Here is a 22,770-nt window from a genome sequence, read left to right on the forward strand (position 1 = left end):
AAATGTAATAAACACCATGGAAATGCAGGAAGTGATGTGGCTCTGTGTCCTGGACCTGACACCAGCTGTTTTCATGACTGACACCAGGAAAGTCATGGGGCCAGTGCACTTTATTATTATTAGTAGTAGTAGTAGTAGTATTATAATTTATTTATTTATTTTTAGGCAATAAGGACATATAGGATAAGAAGAGTTTACTTACAGACTTCATATTTTGCCCTTTTGTTGCTAAGGCCCTAAGTTAAGCTATATATATATATTTTTTTTTTTATTGTTTGATTTATTATTATTATTATTATTATTATTATTAGTAGTAGTAGTAGTAGTAGTAGTAATAATAATAATAATTATTATTATTTATTTATTTATTTATTTTTGTATTTCTGGTCCTGTAGCTTTTACTACAACCATATGACACAACTACAGCAGCAGATTGTGAAATAACAGGTTGTACTGAAAAAAAAAAAGGATGTATAACACGTCATTAGGGGATAAAAGGGGGAGTTTTAATATCAAAATTAAGAAACAAATCCAGGTGAGGACAAACGTACTAAAATTGCCCTCGGGTCCGTAAGGGTTAAAAGTGAAGAAAGTCTACAATACAAAAACGTGGCATAAAAAGGAGCTTTGAGAGTCTAGTGTCTCTTTCATGGCCCGTCCTGCCTCTAACCACAGAACAAACATCCTCCAGGCGTCTGACAGGGCTCCTCCCGTCTGTGTGAAGCCCTCGCTGGGGACCTGCACCTGCGAAGCCCTGGTCTTCAGCTCAGACACAAAGCCTTTTAAAATGTCTGCTCTCCCAAGATCCACTCCCAGGAAGCACGCATCCCTCAACTTCAACAACACATGTCAGAGGGGCCGCAGATCAAACAGGCCCATTAGACGAGAGGAGAGGGGGATGACGAGAGAGGGATGAGGAGGACAGACAGCTGGTTTATAAGGGGCCCGGCTGACGCTCCGGATGGGACAAAACACGACTAAGTGAACGCCCTGGGAGTGTGGAGGAGAGAGGGAGGGAGGAGGGAGGAGGAGGGAGGGAGGGAGGGGGTTCAGTGTATGGAAACAGACTGACAGTTAATGCACTGTGTGAACGAGGGATGTCCAGTGGAGATGTACTCAGAGATTTGTTTGGTTTCTTTTTTTTTTTTTTTTAAATCTCTCCCTCTCTCTCTATCCTTCCCTCTCTCTCTCTCTATCTATCTATCTATCTATCCTTTTTCTCTCTCTAGCTCTCCATATCTCTGTCTATCGGTATCTTTCTTTTTCTTTCTCTCTAGCTCTCCATATCTCCATCTTTCTATCTATTTATATGTATCTTTCTCTGTCTCTCTCTAGCTTTTTCTATCTATCTGTCTATGTATCTCTCTATTTATATGTATCTATCTTTCTTTCTTTCTCTCTTTCTTTCTTTCTCTCTCTAGCTCTCTATCCATCTATCTCTTTTTTCTGTCTCTATCTTTCTCTCTCTCTCTCTTTTTCTCTCTATTTATATGTATCTTTCTTTCTCTCTTTCTTTTTTTCTCTCTCTCTCAATCTGTCTATCTATCTTTCTCTCTGTAGCTCTCTATTTATCTATCTATCTCTTCATCGCTCTCTTTCTTTCTCTACCTGTCTATATTTATATCTCTCTTTTTTCTCTGTCTCTCTATATATCTCTCTATATCTATCTATCTATCTTTCTCTCTCTCTGTCTTCTTTCTCTGTAGCTCTCTATCGTTTTTCTCTCTCTATCGCTTTATATCTCTCTCAGTTACTATCTCTCTATCTTTCTATCTATCTCTGTCTATCTGTCTCTCGCTATACCTCTCTATCTTTCTCTCTATCTCTTTATCTCTCTTCATTTATTACTCTATCTGTCTATATCTCTCTATCTCTCTCTGTCTCGATCTCTCTCTCTATCCATCTATCTCTCCATTGTTTGATTATTACTCTATAAAATCTGTAGTTTTTTGTATTTGTTTAATTCAGTATTTTAAATTTTACCATTGGTTTCACTTTTGCCTGTTCTTGTGCCCTTGAACAAGACACTTCACCCTCATTGCCTAGTATGAAAGTGTTGTGTGTGTTTTTGGAATGGCCGATGGAGCGGATTAGCAGACACACTTTCATCAGTTTGCCCCAGGGCAGCTGTGGCTACAACAGTATATTACCATCACACAGTGTAGAGTCAATGAATAAAGCCATGTAAAGTGCTGTGGGTGTGTAAAAATGCTCTATAAAAATCCAATGCAATATTGTATTTTTTATATTTTATGTTGCCTGACCAGCCAAAATTCAAGAGATTTTATTGTTATTGTCACAGGAAACAATGGAATTAGATTACACCAAATACAGAAGGGTTTGGAAATGGGCCACAAAGGGCATCAAACCTCCGCCCTGACTTGGCACGGTCCAATCACGGATGCTAACTTATGTCACGTGTCTCTAAAATGCTGAAAACAACTCCTCTAAAAAAAAAATCTTGTATTATTTAGAACAAAATTTATAACTTCTAAAACCTGAGACGCACACACTTTTAATGATTCAACTGAAATCTGCAATGTCTCTCGATCCTCTGTGTTTTGTTTTTTTTTTTCCCTTTTACTCATTAGTCACTATATTTGTTTTAACGCAGATTGAGTTTGCATCTCTCTGATTGGTTCATCCGCCTGTCAATCACTCCTACTGAAATCGAGAGACAGGATACAGCTCCAGACCGACACGTCTTTGCAAAGTTTTGTGGCATTGTCTGGATTTCGGCATCCTAAATCCATGGTTAGAAATACAATATACTAATAATACTTTTGGTTAAATTCTAAAATATCTGGATTCTAGTTTTAAAATCAGTCACCGATCTTGGAAAAATGTGAATTCCAGTTATATTTAAGAACAACATCTAGGTGGCCAAACTTCATAAAAAAATAATCCAGAGTCAGAAATTCTTGTAATACTTTATCATAATTGTACCCATGAAGAGGAAAAGGAAAGCAATATCTACCTGAGAAGCAAAATTAAGTTACAGTTTTGTTTTGTTTTTTTATCCGTTTGCCAAGAGAAACCAAACTCAGACTGTTTGTAATTCATAAAGCAGTGCTAAATCTAATTGAATGCATCTACCACAGACACCAGGAAATACTATAAACACATCCAGCAACACCACAAGCCTCCAGCCGACCACACTGGAGACAGAAAGAAGAAATTCTGCACCTGTGAAACCCAATTCAAGACTTTAACATTGGTATTTAACTCGTCTGAAATTGATACATGCCTAAAACGAATGAAAATATATGCACATAAAGTGTGCCACAAATACAAATAAGTGTGTTCAAAAGCCAAAACAGTAACCTGGCCAGCAAGATCAACTGTCAGGAGTCCATAATCTCACAAGAATCGATCTGGTATGGCTCCCGCTCTCAAGATTGGACCAATCACAAAGCAGTGTTGTGGTTTGGGCGGAGCCAAAGTGAGGCACCCAAAAGAACCACAAAGAACATGGAAATACAGATGGTCATACTTCTATCTTAGCAAACATTAAAAAAGAAGACTACGGTATTTTTTCGGACTATAAGGCGCACTTAAAATCCTTAAATTTTCTCAAAAAATGTATAATCCAGTGCGTACTGTATTTTGTATTAATTCTGGTTGTGTTTACTGACCTCGAACAGATTTTGTTGTGGAACACGGTGCTTAAAAAGCTGTCAAAATGTTTTAGTACAACTCTGGTAAGCTACGAAGCCACTATCGTAGTCAGGAGCCGGAGTAAAGGATGAAGTATAGTTTTGTGTCGACTCAACGCGCACTTCCGCCATCACCTTGTCGCCGATGTCACAGAAAGCACACATATATTCCACTGAGTCATGTCCTTACTCCTACAAAAGCTGACCGTATCAGCACATACAAGAGCGAGCTGTTTTTTTCAGTACTTATAGTTTATGCAAATTAGCCATGTTGTTTTATGTTTTGTTTCTGTAAAAAGTAAACAAATGTGTGCAAAGCTGCATTAAAACACATTATTACTCAATGCATATTTGAGTCCTTCTCGTAAGAAAAAAAAAAAAAAAACAGTTAAATGATCCACCAACATACATATTCACCAGCGAGGCAACGCCGGGCGAATTACACCACAATCTGCCAATGGATCATGGATGCCTGGACTAAGGGATCAGTCTCAAGTGTCGTCCTTTTGTTTTGCTTAAAGGGTCAGTGTGGAATTTTGGACATAGGACCTCATTTCTTGTGAGCCAGAGTGTTGGAGACGTGTGGAGACACTTTTTTTAAAAAATATTTCATCCAGTCCTTGTATTTGCAGAGGTCGCTGGTGCTAGGCTAGTGTATGTCAATGGCCATAGTTATCAAGCAGCAGCAGCGAGTTGTACTTCCTGATAGAAAGCGCAGCAGCGGTGGACTGATATATGAAAAAAATAGTCCCTTAAAATGCAACGATTCATGTGATGCAAGGTTAGTTTTATTTCAAATATTATTCTATCAACACAGACATTTACATGGACAGTCTGGTGTAATAACAGATTTGTTTCGGGTGTTTTGTGGAGTGGGTAAGTTTTTAGTGGCAGGATAACTATGGCCATTGACATGCACTAGCCTAGCACCAACAACCTCTCCAAATACAAGGACTGGATGGAATATCTCAAAAAATGTCTCCACACGTCTCCAACACTGTGGCTCACTAGGAAATGAGGCTCTATGTCCAAAAGTTCTCTGGACTGCCCCTTTAATGTGCCTTATAATCCAGTGCACCTTATAGTCCGAAAAATATGGCACTTTGTTTTTGAAAATGGGCAGACAGAAGCACTTCGTGAATTTGTCTTCCAAAAAGTTTGATTGTTGTTTTAAATTGTTGTTGTTAAATTCTGACTCTGACTCTAGACCAATTAGATTAAACTATTTGTCTTTACATTCCACCTTTTGTAAACATTTTTAGCAAGAGCCTTTCCAGATCGATAAAAACTATTCAAATTCCTACACACATTGGTTTCTTGAATCAGCACACTACCTGCAAATCTCACCACAACAACCAACCATCCAGCACAGCCACTGGAGCCAAGACCAGCGCGTTTGAAACCATCAGAAGCGTGTGAGGAGAGTAGAAAATTCCCATGCTGCTTTGGCCTTACCAGTCTGGTGAAGAGGGGCACTCCCAAATGCCAGAGGTGCTCGTTCAAAAGGCCGGTGTACACCACGTTCCCAAAAACAGCAATGCTTCCGGACTTGCACAACGTGTTTCCTGAAGAAATGGAAAAAGAGAAGAGAAGGGAAACGGTAAATAAAAACACACATTGTTCAAATATGTGTAAGGAAATAGACGGTTTAATTATTCAACCTTCTGCAGCACAAATTCTATCATAAAACAGAAAAAAATAACTGCTCCAAACGGTAAATCATCACATTTTTATATAGTGCTTTTCAAGGAACCACTCACACATTCACACACATATTCCCACAAACACTGGTGACGAGGTGTGGTAAGTGTCTTGCCCAAGGACACAACAGCAGCATTCATCTGTGGGAGCTGGCACCGCACCACCAACCTGTGGTTCTGACCGTACAACCATACACCATACGACTGTACAGAAACTCACCCTTATGTAGCAGAGAATACTCCCTACAACTGTACCACAACTCACCGTTATGTGATATAATACTCCCTACAACTGTACAACAACTCACCCTTATGCAAAAGAAAATCCTGCCTGCAACTGTACAACAACTCACAGTTATGTAAGAGATAATACTCCCTACAACTGCACAACAACTCTCCTTTATGTAACATATAATACTCCCCACAACTGTACAACTCACCCTTATATAACAGATAATACTCCCTACAACTGTACAACAACTCACCCTTATGTAACAGATAATACTCCTTACAACTGTACAACAACTCACCCTTATGAAACAAAAAATACTCCCTACAACTGTCAATCATGATTTCATCTTTGCACTGACATATTTTTATTACTTTTTCGTTTTTTACTTGCACATATACACTTATATAATTATAAATAGATGAATTTTTTTTTTTTTTGTCTTTATTATATTATATTGTGATGCGTGAGCTACTGTGTCCAAATCATTTCCCTTGTGGATCAGTACAGCGTTTTCTAAGTCCAGGGCAACCAATGGTGTTTACGTCGAGAGCGTGATTTGAACCGGCAACCTTCGGATCAGTGGACAAACGCCCAACCATCTGAACCACCATCACCCGTGTGAGACCACTGGAAAAGGCCAGAGCAGTCCAGTGGAACAGGGAGAGGGGGAAAACTGGGGAAAAAACAGCAAATTTAATCAAAGGAAATCATTGCACCGGAAGGGAATAATAGAGAAGGCAGCATCAATTCTTATAAATATTGATCCACGGGTTTATTGAGCGCACATGTCAGACACGTACAGAGAGGTGCGGGTGTGAAGGGGGTCGATGGAGGCACGGTCGCTCGCTCCGTGGAGACTGGATGGAGCAGAGAACGTGGGGAGCAAAACCAAAATATAAGGTGTTTTATTTACGTAATATAAAGTAAAATGTAAGATTCAACAATTGTGCGTTTCCATTTTGAATATTGAAATAAAGAATCAAATTTTGTCCGAAAGCGAGTCCATAACCCCTTCTAACTATTATTTATCTTTCAATATTCTATAGATTATTTTGATAGTAGTATCTGCTGCCTGCTTGTTTCCATGGAGATGTTACTACACTGCCTGGAATATTCCACAGTCTAGCATTAAGCCTATCAATCTTACCTATCCATATGTGTAAAAATAGCTGGAATACCATTCATTCTTACTGTGAGTGGGGCCGCCTTTACACAGATCTCACCTGTAACTTAGCCCGGTTACATCGCCTGCTTGTTTCTATGGAGATAGATACGTTAAATGCCATACTGTGGAACATTTCAGGCAAAAAATATAAAGATTACGATTACCATGGGGACAAGCAAGTAGGATCATGTTTACTAGAAAAAAATAACAATAATACATTTTAAAAAAGGGTACCTGCTCGTTTCCATGGAGATAAATGTATTAAATGCTACACTGTGGGACATTACACAGGCAAAGATATCAACATCACCATGGAGATCTGTAAGTAGCATAACTGCCAAAAAAAAAAAACATTTGATTGAAAAGCCATACTGTGGAACATGTGAGGCAATTATTAACATCGCCATGGAGACAAGCAAGTGATGCATGTACCCTCTATCAGGAAACAAACAAAAAAAAATGTTACCTGCTTGTTTCCATGGAGATAAGTATATTAAAGCAAGAAAGCAAGTGACGTAACTTCTACCAGCAGAAAAAAAAAATCTACCTTTTAACAAAACCTGATTTTTCTATACAAAATATCTTAGCTTTGTCCTTATGGTTTCTTAATTTACCACACCATGTTTACATGATGTTTTTCAATTCCAAATTAACTGTTCTGAATTTATTTTGAGTTTACATGGAAAACACGTTAAATCGTCATTTAATTCTGCTCAACGTCTGGGGGTGGGGAAAGGTTCTGATTGCACAGAGACACGAACGTATTTACGTCGACCGGAAGAAAACACACACTTCAGCTTTTCATCTCATCTTTTTTGTTGTTACGCCACGGATACAAACGTTTTTGTGCAGTCGTTCCGATAATTGAGCAGCAGCTGGAGAATTCTCTCGTTGCGCTTTGCGTCTGTCAGCTGAGGAGGAGAAGGGAAGAGTGTCGGAGAAGGGAGGAAGAAGACAAACTGAGGCTACGTTTATATGATGACGGTCTGAACAGAAGTGGCATTGCGTCTTGACTTTTTATTCCGTGTTTAGACGAACGTTTTCAGGAGGAAATCTGTGTGCATACGGTGACGCAAAAGTGAGTGGAATTCGATTGGGTACACATGCCATTTGATATTTGTTTTTGTGTACTGTATGTATGTGATGTAATCGCATACGTGACCTGAGCAGATCTGAGCAGAGTTTTGCATCTTGGGCAGTGTAGACGGAAACGCTACAGCGCAGCATATTCAACTTTTCCAATCTGGTGGGTGGTTTCAGATTTTTCCGTTTTTAAGCCCCAAAAACGCTGTCTCCATCTAAACGAAAGGCTCTTCCGATAAAATATTTTGTCCCGAGTCAATGACGGCTCTATCTCAGCCCACTCCCACATCCCGCTCGCAAATCCAAAGAGCAGTGGATGAAAGTCCGAAGCCAGGACTGGTGGAGCCGGATCGTCTGGATTGTGTCAGAAGGGCGACCCAACGAGCATGTGTTGAATGACCACAATTATGAGAAGAAGAATTAAGAAGAATAAATGTTTTTATATGATCGAGGAATAAATGAATTCAGCTTTAAAATTGGAATAAACCACTCACTTAGTTCGGAATTAAGTTTCATTCCGAATAATCATTTTCATTAGGAGTGTTTACATGGTCTTTTTAAAGCAGAATAAACTCAGAATAAATTTTTATATGGAATTAAAGCTCTCATGTAAACGTGGCAAATATCACCATAATAATAATAATAATAATACTTAGACTTTGACTTACATGAAAGTACATTTTAACAATAAACAGCCAAATGACATGTTTTATAGGCATGTATTTAGTGTACAACATGTTATTTTACACGCTCATATGACCTGCACGCTCCTACGGCCCTTCTGTGATTTTATTATGTCCTCATATAAACGCTATTCCCATTCCCATCATGCATTTGCACGCCGAAGATCCTCTAAAGCTCCGCCGCGATTGGCTCCCGTTCACCTCTGACCTCCGGAGGTGCAGGGTCCGTCCGCACAAATATTAAACTGCGACGGAGCGGCGCGTTTTATGACTACATCTGTCACGGCCACACCGATACAAGGCTCATTATTAATTTACGCCATAGTCAGTCGCGCGGCGTGTAATAGGGACAGAAATATGTTTAAACAAAGAAAAGACGGGATGAAATGGCAGCAGTAACATTACAAACTACAAACATGGCGGTTTATGTAGAAACAGCGCGGGAATATGAGACTACGAACATCCATCAAGCCTAACGTTATGAGCGGCCGTCCCATACTGAGGCTGATAATGTAAAGAGTGATGGAATCTAATAAACAGACCCCACGCAACGGCAGCTAATGTATGCAGACACATTTATGAGAAACACACGGAGATGACTTCAATTTGAAATATTTATCTTGTTTTGAGTTATTCCATTAATATTTCTGTGTATTTTATTTATTTATTTAGGTGTTTTGCTTTTCTTACATCACAAACCAGGAAGGCGTTTGGAAAGATGTGATTACAACTTCCGGCAGGTTTTGTTCGTGGTAGTAAGTCTGACAAAATCTAGGAATAATGAGAAAATGGCCCAGTTTGCTTCACCTCCGTGTTGTTGTAGAGTTCTGTTATGTTCGGCTAATCAACAATTCCAACCGTATCTTAGTTTTCAGAATTCCCCTGCTGAAGCACAACTCCGAGCGTACTTTGTACATGCGATAAGAAAAGACGAGACGCCAAATTCAAGATGATTCCAAACAAAAAAGTATTTAGTCAGCCACAAATTTTGCAAGTTCTTACACTTAAAAAAATGAGAGAGGCCTGTTTTTTCATCATAGGTACACTTCAACTTTGAGAGACAAAATGGAGTTAAAGAATCCAGGAAATCACACTGTAGGATTTCTTGGTAAAATAAGTATTTGGTCACGTACAAACAAGCAAGATTTGTGGATCTCACAGACCTGTCTCTTCTTCTTTAAGAGGCTCCTCTGTCCTCCACTCGTTCCCTGTATTTATGACTCCTGTTTGAACTGGTTCTCAGTGTAAAAGACACCTGTTCACAACCTCAAACAGTCACACTCCAAACTCCACTATGACCAAGACCAAAGAGCTGTCAAAGGACACCAGGAACTAAACTGTAGACCTGCGCCAGGCTGGGAAGACTGAATCTGCAATAGGTAAGCAGTTCGGTGTGAAGAAATCAACTGTGGGAGCAATTCTTAGGAAATAGAAGACATACAAGACCACTGATCATCTCCCTTGATCTGGGGCTTCACGCAAGATCAAAATGATCACAAGAAGGGTGAGCAAAAATCCGAGAAGCACACAGGGGGATGACCTGCAGAGAACTGGGACCAAAGTAACAAAAGCACCATCACTAACACTACGCCACCAGGGACTTAAACCCTGCAGTGCCAGACGTGACCCCCTGCTTAAGTCAAGACATGTCCAGGTCCATCTGAAGTTTGCTACAGAGCATCTGGATGATCCACAAGAGGACTGGGAGAATGTACTATGGTCAGATGAAACCAAAATAGAACTTTTTGGAAAGAATGTTGAGTTGCATCCAAAGAACACCAGACCTACTGTTAAGCATGAAGGTGGAAACATCATGCTTTGGGGCTGTTTTTCTGTAAAGGGACCAAGACGACTGATCTGTGATGTAAAGGGAAGAATGAATGGGACCATGTATCATGAGATTTTGAGTGAAAACCTCCTTCCATCAGCAAGAGCATTGAAGATGAAACGTGGCAGGGTCTTTCAGCATGACAATGATCCCAAACGAGCAATGAAGGAGTGGCATTTCATAAGAAGCATTTCAAGGTCCTGGAGTGGCCTAGCCAGTCTCCAGATCCCCAGACCCCATAGAAAATCATTTGTAGGCAGTTGAAAGTCCATGTTGCCCAGAGACAGCCCCAAAACATCATCACTCTAGAGGAGATCTGCAGGAGGAATGGGCCAAAATACCAGCAACAGTGTGTGAAAACCTTGTGAGGACTTACAGAAATCGTCTGACCTCTGTCATTGCCAACAAAGGGTATATAACCAAGTATTTAGATGAACTTGTTTTATTGACCAAATACTTATTTTCCACCATAATTGGCAAAAAAAAAAAAAAGTGATTTTCTGGAAACTGAATACGAGAACCTATGATAAAAATTCCAGGCCTCTCTCATCTTTTTAAGAGCGAGAACTTGCACAATTGGTGGCTGACTAAATACTTTTTTGCCTCACTGTAATTTTGATGAGGTAACACTATTATAAAAAGGCATCAAGAGTCAATTTTGCATAATATAAGACCTTTAATCACAGCTATACGTCAGAATATTTATGTTCAAAACCAATGCGAGTCAATTAAAAGCACCAAAGCTCGTATCAAGAGTTGTCCGGCGTAACTTTCGAGAAGTGTGAACAGGCCAGCACTTTTAAACGCTGATCATTACCGAGCGGCCGCTATTAAACACACATTAACTAAACAAATGCAGGGAAAGCAGCTTCAATAATTAATAAAGCTACAACAATCATAAAACATGATATTAGCGCTTTTCCTCAGCCTCTGTAGCCCAAACAGGGACGGCTAATTACACTGGGGGAGCACTTTGCAGCAGATTTCACTCAACAATATGCCCTTTATGTTTATTGTATGGATAAACACACACTTTTATGGCTCCGACGGCAAAGACTGCGCAGGCGCCGGGCTCTCGTACGCGCTTTATGTCGACAAATGTGAGCATGAGTGATGGTTAATGCTTTGAAGGGTGATTTGAGTGTGAAAAAAACTGGGTTGTAAATATGGCGTTGAGGTTAAAGACGCAAGGTGCAACTTTTCCGCAAGGAGGACTTTACATTTACATTACATTTTCTGTCCATCTCCCCTCTCAGTTTATTTCCAAGTGCCTTTCTGATCTTCAGACCTGGTTATCATCCAACTTCCTCAAATTCAACAGCAACAAAATAGAGAAAAATAGAGTTGCGGCCACCAGACCACTGCTCCAGAAGGTTGGAGATCTGGTGCTCCCCATCAATGGAAATTACATCCGCCCATCCCCAACGGTCTGTGACCCGAGCATCATCCTGGACTTAAACCTCTTCTTTGAACTCCTCATCAAATCTGTCACAAAATCGGCCATTTACCACCTTCGCAACATCTCTGTCCTCAGTCGATCTCATCCAGACTTGGTTGCTCAAAAACTCATCCACTTTTTCATTATCTCCTGCCTGGACTATTGCAGTGAAGTCCTGTTCGGGGTTTTCCAAAAGCTTCTGGAAAGGTAGTCCGGGTTTACTCCTGTTTCAGTCCTGGTTTAGACCTGTTTTAGACCTGGTTTAGTCCTGGTTTAGTCCTTTTATAGTTCTGGTTTAGTCCTGTTTTAGACCTGGTTTAGTCCTTTTATAGTTCTGGTTTAATCCTGGTTTAGTCCTTTTTTAGTTCTGGTTTAATCCTGGTTTAGTCCTTTTTTAGTTCTGGTTGAGTCCTGGTTTAGTCCTTTTTTAGTTCTGGTTGAGTCCTGGTTTAGTCCTTTTTTAGTTCTGGTTTAGTCCTGGTTTAGAATTGGTTTAGATCTGGTTTAGTCCTGTTTTAGACCTGGTTAAGTCCCGATTTAGATCTGGTTTGGTCCTAGTTTAGACCTGGTTTAGTCCTGGTTTAGACCTCGTATAGTCCGGGTTTAATCCTGGTTTAGTTCTGTTTTAGTCCTGTTTTACTCCTCCTGGATTAGTCCTGTTTCAGTTTTGCTTTAGCCCTGGTTCAGTTCTGGTTTAGTCCTGGTTCTGTCCTGGTTTAGTTCTGTTTTAATCCTGGTTCATTTCTGGTTTAGTCTTGGTTTAGTCCTGGTTTAGATCTGGTTTAGATCTGGTTGGTTTAGTCCTGGTTTAGTCCTGGTTTAGATCTGATTGGTTCAGTCCTGTTTTAGTCCTGGTTCATGTGTTGTAGCCTATGATTTCTGTTTTGGCGTTATCTGAAATCAACTTTAAATAAAATATTGGAAATAGAGGTCGAAATCTGTTTTTCATTTGACACAAAAACAGAAAAATTAAATAACAAACTATTTTCCGATTTTATTGTTTTTCCTTCAGAACAAATGCTACACTGACCAAAAGTAAGCCAGTTCTATGTTTTTTCAGCGCAATAAAAACATCAACGTGCTTTTCTTTTCATCAATTTTACCACAAAAAAGTGACATACTGGGACTTAAACATAAAAAAAACCTCCAATCCGTGACTGTGCCGTGTGCTTGTATGTGACGCGTGCTCCTTGTTTCCAGCAGTTAGCGCGGCTGTCATTGTGTCTTAATGCGTCGTGTCTTTAAATGCAGCTAAATGCTAAAGGTGCTCGGCGTAAAAGGCCACTTCAATCAAAACACACGAGAGAGACTGACCCCCATCTGATCTCCGAGCTAAACTGTACACAAGATTTATGACGACGACGGCAGCGACGACGGGCCGGGGAAGTTACACAATGCGGCTTTAATTCAACGTTAAGGATGCAGGTGGTTTAGCTGTAGAGGAAAGATATGGAAAAGACAAAAACTAAATTAAACAATACAATAAAAATACTCATATTCAGAGGTGGAGAAAAGAACCTAAAGCCAGTACAAAGTAGTGGGCCAAGAAATTAGTCAAGTAAAAGTAAAAAGTATTTGGAGAAAGTACTACTCAAGAAAGAGAAAAAAAAATACTGTCGGGACGTAACATCAAATTCATAATCTGAAGTTTGTGTAATTTGAAGGAAACACAAATTCAATCATGCAGGAGTAGTAGTAAGTAGTAGTAGAAGTAATAGTTGAAGTAGTAGTAGTAGAAGTAGTAAGAAGTAGTAGAGAAGAAGAAGTAGAAGAAGTAGAAGAAGTAGTAGTAGTAATAGTACTAATAGTAAGAGTAGTAGCAGTAGTAGTAATAGTAGGAACAGTAAGTGTAGTAGAAGAGGTAGTAGTAATAGTAGTAGTAGCAGTAGTAAAAGTAGTAAAAGTAGCAGTAGTAGCAGTAGTACTAGTTTAAGTAGAAGTAGTAGTAGTAGTAGCAGTAGTATTAGAAGTAGTAATAGAAATAGAAAGTAGTAGTAAGTAGTAGTAGAAGTAGAAGTAGTAGTAAGAAGTAGTAGTAGAAGTAGTAGTAGAGTAGTAGTAAGAAGTAGTAGTAGTAGAAGTAGAAGTAGAAGTAGTAGAAGTAGTAGAAAGTAGTAGTAGAAGTAGTAGTAGTAGAAGTAGTAGAAGTAGTAGAAGTAGAAGTAAGTAGTAGTAATAGTAGTAGTAGTAGTAGAAGTAGTAGTAGTAGTAGTAGTAGTAGTAGTAGTAGTAGTAGTAGTAGAAGTGGTAGTAGTAGTACTAGAAGTAGTAGAAGTAGTAGTAGTTTGTTATTGTTGTTGTTGTAATAGTAGTAGTAAAAGTAGTAGAAGCAGTAGAAGTATTAGAAGTAGTAGTAGTAGTAGTAGTAGTAGTAGTAGTAGTAGTAGTAGTAGTAGTAGTAGTAGTAGTAAGTAGTAGTAGTAGTAGTAGTAGTAGTAGTAGTAGTAGTAGTAGTAGTAGTAGTAGTAGTAGTAGTAGTAGTAGTAGTAGTAGTAGTAGTAGTAGTAGTAGTAGTAGTAGTAGTAGTAGTAGTAGTAGTAGTAGTAGTAGTAGTAGTAGGTAGTAGTAGGTAGTAGTAGTAGTAGTAGTAGTAGTAGTAGTAGTAGTAGTAGTTGCTGTCAACCTAAATTATGGTTTTATTTGCCAGTGGGTAGAGTAACCAAAACATACACTCCCAAGTATGTAAGTAAGTACACAGATAAGAGTACAATTACTCAAGTAAAAATATAAATAACTTTATACTACACACTACCTTTTTATGAAATTTAAGTTACATTTTGCAGAATTTTAGCTCAGTGATGGATGATTTGCTTGAATTAAGAACCAAACATTTCAAACTAGTCAGAAACTGCAGGTAGAGCATTTATGATGTGAGCAAAATCTGACCTGAAATGCAAATATTGTGCAGATTCTGCTCGGTAGCTGCATCTTAGACTAATCTAACACAGTGCATATGTGTAACTCTTTCTGTTTAAATCTGAAGCACATTTGTTTCTTTTGTGACCCGTGTGGTGAGGACAGAGCTAAAAGAGTCCCGTCCAACCGAGTGTGGGGCCCTGTGTCCTTTTGTAAAAGTCCGACCGCTCCTCTGAGCTCAGACACGGGACACGCAAAAGAACTCGACACAAAACGTCCAAATCCAAAAGGAGATAGAGGACAGATCTGTTTAAAAGTAGCAACTGCTGTTAAAGAAGACAAAGGTATTATGCAAACTAGAATTATTTGTATTATTTATTTTTTAGCTTTCTACCGTGTTATAACGTTGTTCCCTCGTCAAAAACATACCTGAAGATCATGTTTGAGTCCCACGCACTATTCAAACCCTCCTTACGGTGAGAGCAGCCAAACACTGCAGTTAAGTAAAATTAGGCGCTTTGAAATAATATTACTTAAGTAGAAGTACAAAGTAGTGGTCCACGGAATCAGCCTAGTAAAAGTAAAAAGTATTTGGAGAAATATTAACCAAGAAAGAGTCATTTAAAAGTGGTCCACCATGACAATTTACCATAAATATACACAAACATGACACAAAACTGTACACTACAACTTCACAAACCTGATGTGATGTGCAGTAGTTGTATCAGTGGGATGTTAATATGTTGTTTTTGCAAATATCGCATTTTCAAACCAGTAAGAGGTAACGCTTGGTGATCTAAATATGTTATGTGAGAAGTGGGCCCCTTTACAGTTTATTCTATCCATTGAAATTTTAAATGTTTTTCACTTTTTATTAAGCATAGTAAAAGCATATTTGTCAGAACAATGTTTTAATTTCCTGCTTTTTTAATGACTAAATTTAAAATATGTGCAAGTATCACCTAAAATCTTTAGTACAGGGTTCCTACTCTTTTTCACTGACAACATTTCAGAAATTTTCCATGGCTCTTTCATGACCTAAAGTGAATTTTCCATGACTTTACGGCACCAACGTGTAGAATTGATCAGATTTTTTAGGACTAAATATGAAATGTGAACTCTTCCACTCACCTTATGGTTTAGGATTACCGTTTTTTAACATTCAAAATACTGTCAGTGCATTTATTGTCGTCTCTTTTAAACAAAAGGCGCACACATTGAGTGTGTTTACATGCACATCAGTATCCCGGTTATTAGCCATATCCCGGTTATGTCAGTATTCGGGTTACTGCGTTTACATGTGCACTGAGAAACCGGGACACTCATATCCCCGTGTACATGATCAAATGGAGTATCCCGGTTTCTTGACATAATCTTACAAATGCACAAGCGCAAAAATTAACTTAAATTAATTTAATAAACCAGGAAAAATACAAACCATGAGCTCCTTTAACAGAGGAAGCTCAGGAGGTTTAACCAGCGACAGTGTTGGGAAGTAACAGATTACATGTACCAGAGTAATCAGAGTACAAATTATGAGTAACTGTATTCAGTTACAGTTACTGTTTCAGTGAGTGGTAATTGGATTACAGTTACTTTGTTGAAATAAATGGATTACACAACGGTATTTTCCTGTCTTTCACATTTTGGGCTAAACCAGGACTAAACCAGGACTAAAACCAGGACTAAACCAGGTCTAAAACCAACTAAAACCGGACTAAACCAGGACTAAACCAGAACTAAAACCAGGACTAAACCAGGACTAAACCAGGACTAAACCAGGACTAAACCAGGACTAAACCAGGACTAAACCAGAACTAAACCAGGACTAAACCAGGACTAAACCAGGACTAAACCAGGACTAAACCAGAACTAAACCAGGACTAAACCAGGACTAAATCAGGGCAAATTTGAAGAGAACAAACAAGAATTTTCAAGATGTGTTTGGTACATTCATGTAGTTTTAAAAAACATGACAATATCAAGTAATCCAAAGTATTCAGATTACATTACTCACTTTAAGTAATTTAATGGATTACGTTACAAACTACATTTTGGGGTATGTAATCTGTAGGGGAATACATTTTAAAAGTAATCCTCCCAACACTGACCAGCGATAAGGAGCTATGAGATATCCCACAATCCACTGCACACATCAAACCAGATTCTTGATTAAAATCTTCTAAAAATAAAAATAAACTCAACTTTACAACATATAAACCATGATCACTATAGATCCACATCAGCCCGTTGGATCAGATAATTCAGCTTTGACACATTTGTTTACGTCTTACAGAAACGAAACTTAAGACCGCATGGCTAATTAGCACAAACTGTTAGCAGCGATTAAAAAAAACAAACAAAAACAAAACAACAGCTAGCTCCTTGTGCCGCTGACTAAATGACATGACAGTGGATTATGTGTGTTCTTTTTGTGACAGAAGATGCGCTAATGATGGTAAGTGTGTTCTGTGCGTGTATCGTACAGGAGATAGTTCATGTTTTAGCTTTTCAGAGATCACACGTGTGCAGATTGTGTGTGTGCAGGTTTAGCGCAGCTCTTTATTTTAAAGTCATTTCACTCATGTATGGTCACTTTATTTATGCTGGTCACTTTATTTATGTCGCTACAGCGGGGAAAAGACTGGATAGTGTTTGTCTTTTGGACGCATGCGCACTCAAATTTATGTTGCAGTAACCAGGATACTGTGTTTACATGCACCAGTATCCTGGTTACTATCGGAATAAACCAGTTACAGTAACCCGGTTTCTAATAACCGGGATACTGTCATAACCGGGATACTGAAACCAGGGTACTGTGTATTAGGGATGAAATTTTCTTAATCGATTGTCAATTATCGATTAATCATTAATGTTTTTATATTAAAATGATCATCATTATTATTACTATCTGCACTAATCTGCATAAATAAATTCAACTTTATCAACTTTACGACATGTTTTAATTCAGTTTTGTTCAACTCTCACAGAAACAAAACTTAAAACCGCATCGCTAATTTGCATAAACTCAGCGAAGATAAAACTACAGCTCTTGTGTCGCTGATGTGGTTCAATTTCTGTCGGATTAAAAGACATGACTCAGGTGAATACAGGTTAGTGTGACCAGATTTGCGTTTGTCAAAACCAGGACACCGTACGGGGGGAGGGGGGCGGGGACTCGTCATCGACACACGCGACTCTCACCTGGCAAAACTTTTTCCCACTGGACACAGAAACAGATGTGCTGCTTTATACACTGTGCACATGGACTCACACTTGTCCCAAACGCAACAGAAAGCCTGGAATGTCTTGTACAAGTCATCGTTAAATACACATTTGCACTTCGGTTCGTTACAGACTGACCCACTGTTTGTGTCTCGCTCCTTCTGATGCAGAGACACATGTACACACCTGTTTGGTCACACTACACACAGCAACCTACATTTGGTTTGTCAATTAAAATTAACGTAATCGATGAAATTCTTAATGATCAGTTATCGATTAATCAACTAATCATGCCCATCCCTACTGTGTATACTTGCACCATGAAGAAACCGAGATACTCAAAGAACCCGATCATAACTGCGATACTGATGTGCATGTGTACACACTCATTCACAAATAATCATAACAGCCTCATGAGAACTTAACAGAACGCTGTAGCTGCGTGAAACAGATACTGAAATTCCATGACTTTTCCAGGCCCGGAAAATGATATTTTCAATTTCCATGACTTTTCCAGGATTTCCATGACTGTGAGAATCCTGTTAGTATAGAATTATAGTTTTTGTGCGATACTTACTAATGTTTTAAGATTTACATTAATTCAATAAGATTATAAGTTCTCGGAATTTTAAATTACTGCTTAATTGTTTGGATTTCCAGTGCACCAAAGAAAAATAATGATCTACAATGCTTATATTCTGACTTCATTTGAAACAGTTTGCAGTAGTCCAAAGTTATTCCTCATTTACCTTGTGCCTTCTCTTTTTCAGGACAATAAAAAAAAGTTACGTGGTGGTAAAGTCACTGTTATCATTTTAAAACTCGCCTGAGGACTCCCATATCAGAGACTCACTATAATCTAGAAGTACCACAATACTTCTACTACACTAATGGTATTACTATCACCACCACTACTACTACTACTACTACTACTACTACTACTACTACTACTACTACTACTACTACTACTACTACTACTACTACTACCACTACTACTACTACTACAACTACTACTACTACTACTACTACTACTACTACTACTACTACTACTACAACTACTACTACTACTACTACTACTACTATACTACTACTACTTCTACTACTGTTACTACATCCATTAGCACTGTTGGGCAAGTTACTTTAAAACTGTAATGCGTTATTTATTACTTATTACTGTCATTTCAAAGTAATTCGTTACATTACAATATTACTGCATTTAAAATGTAAGACATTACATTACTATTACATTACTTTAAGTTACTCTCACCAAAATAACTGCGAAAAAGCTGAACTTTTGAGCCGTATATGGTCTAAACCAGGACTAAACCAGAGCTGAACCACGACTAAACCAGGACTATAACAGGACTAACCTCAGACTGATTCCAGGACTGAAGAGGAGGACTAAACCAGAACTGAACTAGGACTAAAACAGGACTCACTGTCAGGACGGGCTCGAAGGTGACCGCAGGAGAAAGGACCGGCTTTGCTCCGCACCTCATGGAGGAAAGAGCGTCTGTCGCCCGATCGCTCTTTATGGACAGACACCCTGCTGCGGGGGCTCACGGTCCTGATTTCAGCAACTATTTGCGGGTACAAGACCCGGTGCAAGACTCTGCTACAGCGCGTAACTTCTACCTTCCTTCAACGTGTCCAGAAGTCCAACTTTTTGTGCGATGGTTTGCATCGTCCTCTGTCTTTTGGGTGTGAGCGCAGGAGACTTTGTCGGTGCAGAACGTTTCGTCGACGTTGTGGATTTTGTCGGAGAGAAAACTTGCAGACATACAGCACTTCAGAATCACACTGATACAGATTGAACATTTATTTAAATTTGGCAGCTGAACACATTCTGTACTGTACTGTAGAGGAGACAGGAGTCCCTCAGCCGATCAGGACGCAGTGGGAGGAACGCAATACGTGGTCATACACTAAAAACAAAAGGCATGCAAAATTGCACAAAAAAAAAAAATCTAAAAATCAGTGAAACAGCGAGATCGCGAAAAGTGAATCGCGTTAGAGCGAGGGACGACTGTAAGCCAGGTCTAAACCAGAAGTGACCCAGGTCTAAACCAGGTCTAAACAGCGTAGAGTTCTCCGGCGTTCCACCGCTGCTGGTTTCACTGTGATTTTAGCGAATTTCTATGAAGAAAAACCCACCACTTCAATCCAAGTTAAAAAAAGCATTGTAACGCGCGTTACTCACATCTGTACCGAGTAAAATATTACAATTTTTCCCCCTGTAATGCCTTACATTACTGCGTTACAGCAAAAATCAACGCATTACTGTAATACATTACTTTTATAATACATTACTCCCAACACTGTCCATTAGTAACAAATACTATCACTACCACTACTACTACTGTTATCGCATCCATTAGTAACAAATACTATCACCACTACTACTACTACTACTACTACTACTACTGTTACTACATCCATTAGTAACACATACTATCACTACCGCTACTATATGATCACAGTTCATCAAGTCCAGTGCAACCCTCCATGAGCTTCACTTGACTGGAACCGAACACTATAGGGGACGACACTTTCCTTTAGTCCACTTCTTTATGCAGTCTATGACACACACACCCCGACGCACACGCACACACACACACACACGCACACACACACACACATAAGCAGATCCATGCATTGGTATACAGCAGGCTGCAGACATTAAGATGTGGCTGCCCCCTTGAGTGTGATGAACAACTCCACCGAGCCCCCATGTATCAGAGCGGAGGAGCAAACATACGGCCCTATTCCAATGTATACGGAAGAGAGGGAAGACGAGAGAGGGAGGGAAGGAGGGAGGAGAGAAAGAGAGAGGGAGGAGAGAAAGAGGAGAGAGAGAGAGAGAGAGAGGAGGAAAGAGGGAGAAGAGAATCCGTGCATCAGAGCAGAGGAGCAAATGTACGACCCTATTCTACTGTATATGGAAGAGAGGGAAGAGAGAGGGAGGGAGGAATGGAGGAGAGAGAAAGAAAGGGAGGAGAGAAAGAGGAAGAGAGAGGGAGAGGAGGAAAGAAGGAGAAGAGAATCCTTGCATCAGAGCAGAGGAGAAAACCAACAGCCCTATTCTAATGTATACAGAAGAGAGGGAAGAGAAGAGAGGGAGGGTGGGTGGGAGGAGAGAGAAAGAGAGAGGGAAGAGAGAAGAGAGGAGGAGAGAGGAAGAGAGACAAGGAAAGAGGGAGAAGAGAATGCATGTATCAAAGTAGAGGACTAAGCGTGCAGCCCTATTCTAATGCATATAGAAGAGAGGGAAGAGAGACGGAGGGAGGGATGGAGGGAGGAGAGAAGGAGGGAGGGAGAGAGACGAGGAAAGAGGGAGAAGAGAATCCTTGCATCAGAGTAGAGGAGCAAATATGCAGCCCTATTCTAATGTGTACGGAGGGGAGGGAAGAGAGAGTGAGGGAGGAGAGAAAGAGGGAGAGAGCCGCAAACATACAACCCTATTCATATGTATACAGAAGAGAGGGAAGAGGAAAGAGAAAGAGAAGATAGGGAGGAGGAAGAAAAGAGAAAGGGAGGAGGAAGAGAGGGGGAGGGAGGAAGAGAGAGGAGAAAAGAGGAAGAAGGAAATCCTTGCACCAGAGCAGAGCAGCAAACGCGCAGCTTTATTCGTACGCATATGGAAGAGAGGGAAGAGAGAGAGAGAGGGAGGGAGGAGAGAAAAAGAGAGGGAGGAGAGAAGGGGGGAGAATGAGAAAGGGAGGGAGAAAGAGATGGAAAGAGGGAGAATTCATGTATCAGAGCAGAGGAGCGAACAAGCAGCCCTGTTCTAATGTATATGGAAGAGAGAGAAGGGAGAGGGAGGAGAGAAAGAGAAAAAGAGAGGGAGGAGAGAAGAAGGGAGAGAGCTTGCGTGCAGCAGAGCAGAGAAGCAGATATACGGCCTTATTCTAATGTATACGGAAGAGAGGGAAGAGGAGAGCGGGAGGAGGAAGAGAGGGAGAGGGAGGGAGGGAGAGAGACGAAAGAGAGGAAAGAAGGAGAGGATGCATCAGAGCAGAAGAGAAGGAGCAAACATACAGCCCTGTTCCAATGTATAGGAAAGAAGGAAAGATGGAGGGAGACGGGGTGGGTGAAGGGAAAGAGAAAAAGAAAGCGAAGGATAGAGGAGGAGACATGAGAGGATACGAGTAAAAGAGAGAAAGAGAGAAGGAGAGAAGAGAGGGAGAGAAAGAAGGATAGAGGGAGGGAGAGGAGGGAGCCGGTGCTGAAGAGAAACACATGCATTATTCACAAACAAAAGGAAAAAAGGGGCATTAAAGTGTCAGCGGTGCTCGGGGCAGTGGGGGTGGGGTCTCGGTGGGTGCTGGTGGGTGCTGGTGGGTGCTGGTGGGTGCTGGCTGGTGGGTGGCTGGTGGGTGGGTGGGTGGGTGCTGGCTGGGGTGCTGGTAGGTGCTGGCTGGGTGCTGGTGGGTGCTGGTGGGTGCTGGGGGTAGGTGCTGGCTGGGTGCTGGGGTGCTGGGTGGGTGCTGGTGGGTGCTGGTGGGTGCTGGTGGGTGCTGGTGGGTGCTGGTGGGTGCTGGTGGGTGCTGGTGGGTGCTGGTGGGTGCTGGTGGGTGTAGTACAAGTATGGGGGTTATTAATGGCCCAGGTGTAGAAGTAGAAGATCCAGGATTCGTCTTTAATAAAACATTTTTACAGGGACGATCTGAGCACATTTCTGATTGACGCGACCAATATCATCTGAATATTCTAATACACATCGAATATCACTTTACCTTCATACTACTACTACTACTACTACTAGTACTGTACTAGGACTAGTACTGATACTGCTACTACTACTACTACTACTACTACTAGCTACTACTACTACTACTACTACTACTACTACTACTACTACTACTACTGGTAATACTGCCACTACTACTACTACTACTACTACC

This window comes from Boleophthalmus pectinirostris, unplaced genomic scaffold, assembly GCF_026225935.1.
Source record: "Boleophthalmus pectinirostris isolate CB_2022bp ecotype Guang Dong unplaced genomic scaffold, ASM2622593v1 HiC_scaffold_17, whole genome shotgun sequence".
NCBI classification, from domain to species: Eukaryota; Metazoa; Chordata; class Actinopteri; order Gobiiformes; family Gobiidae; genus Boleophthalmus; species Boleophthalmus pectinirostris.